The sequence below is a fragment of the Thamnophis elegans genome, chromosome 3 (assembly GCF_009769535.1).
Source record: "Thamnophis elegans isolate rThaEle1 chromosome 3, rThaEle1.pri, whole genome shotgun sequence".
Classification (NCBI taxonomy): domain Eukaryota; kingdom Metazoa; phylum Chordata; class Lepidosauria; order Squamata; family Colubridae; genus Thamnophis; species Thamnophis elegans.
In genome coordinates, this window is record NC_045543.1 from 132,223,866 (window position 1) to 132,225,828 (window position 1,963).

Here is a 1,963-nt window from a genome sequence, read left to right on the forward strand (position 1 = left end):
TCTAGCTAGGACTCTGCCCAAATTTAACAAACCCCCAAATGTCACCCCTAGCTGGCCCCTCTCACCCTTGGCTAGCCCCTCCCACACCTGGCTGGCCCCTCCCCTTCCAGGAGTCTCCACACGGCCCATTCATCATGCCAGGTAAGTACAGGGCCCGTGCGGAGGCTCGGGGGGTGGGTGGGTGGGAACGGGTCTACCGGAGATTCCGGAAGTCCAGAAACAGACCTGTTTCCGACCTCCAGAGGGCCTCTGGAGCCTGGGGGAAGGTGTTTTTGCCTTCCCAGAGGCTCGAGAAAAGCCTCCAGAACCCAGGGAAGGTGAAAAACGCCACGCCTCCCTCCCATGGTACAGAAGGCTGCCTGGAAGATGATGATCATTTATTGGCTTAAAATGCATTTCTTTCCAGAGGGACTGTCTCCACTAGTGTTGACTGACAATAGGCAATTGATCACAAGCTGGGCTTTTATGTTCTCTCACCATTATTCTTAATGTCCCTAGGCTTTGAGCAAGCAAAGCAAGTAGTAATTAATAGAATGAGGGACATGGAGTTCCAAGAACTACTAAATAGGTTGCCTCTCCACAGCAGGGACAGAATCAAACAGGGTGTGTGGGAATCGGCAAGATATCTAAATGACCTGATCTCCCCAAAACAAAGAATAGCTTTCTTCAGAGCCAGATTTAACATTCTTCCTTCAGCACTCCTCCAGGGCAGGTATAAGAGAACACCTATAGCAGATCGGGTTTGTATATGTGGTAAAGGAGAAGTGGAAGATAATTCACATGTTCGATTACACTGCGAGCTATACAGAGCTTGTAGGTCTGCACATATTCTCCCCTTATTAGGGAGATTGTCAGGGAGGGCAGACCATTTTTATCTAGGCTTTCTCCTCCAGGACACTAACCTGGCTACCACGTATGCAGTGGCAAAGGTCTGTGCTGCTGCAATGTCCATAAGAAAAAAATTGGCTACAGAAGTATAGTACCATCTTGTACCAATTATCTGGACATACCTCTAACAATCTTTGGACCCTTATGTTATTATCCATTTTTAATGTCAATACTTTTAAATTATATTTTAATGTTAGTATTTTTTAATATAGTGTAAAAACTAATGTGTATTGCTGGTCTTTGACCGTAATAAAGATTTCATTTTACTTACACCATGACCACACTCACCCAGCAATGGGGCAGAAAACCCATTGCTGCTATTTTTGAAGCCCACCCCTGGATATACACACGTGCATGAGCACACACATACACAAATGTAGTGCCAATTGTGTACAGAACTGCAACAAAATGGATTCCGTGCAAAGAAGAAGGAAGTTGAGAAAGGCTGAATATTGCACATCAGGACATAGAGGCAATGTCGTTGCAGTCGTTGCAAGCTCCATTATGGTTATAACTCAAGAACAACCCATAATGTGCAACTATACTTCAAGACATTGTTCTAATAATGTATTTGTAGTAGACAGTCCCTTGATTGTTCTGGGTTTTTTGGTTGACTGGTTTTTTTCTAATGTTGTGTTAAGCCACCCAAGGGTGGCTCAGTAGCTGCTGAACTTGTCGATCAGAAAAGACAGCAGTTTGGCGGTTCGAATCCCTAGCGCCGCGTAACGGAATGAGCTCCCATTACTTGTCCCAACTTCTGCCAACCTAGCAGTTTGAAAGCATGTAAAAAAGGCAAGTAGAAAAATAGGAACCACCTTTGGTGGGAAGGTAACAGCGTTCTGTGCGCCTTTGGCGTTTAGTCATTCCGACCACATGACCACGGAGACGTCTTCGGACAGCGCTGGCTCTTTGGCTTTGAAACGGAGATGAGCACTGCCCCCTAGAGTTAGAAACGACTAGCACTTATGTGCGAGGGGAACCTTTACCTTTAATCACACCTGATATTGGGGTAAAGGGAATATATCATCTTTTACTGTATATGGATCATATATTGTAATGACGTTATGCAACTGTC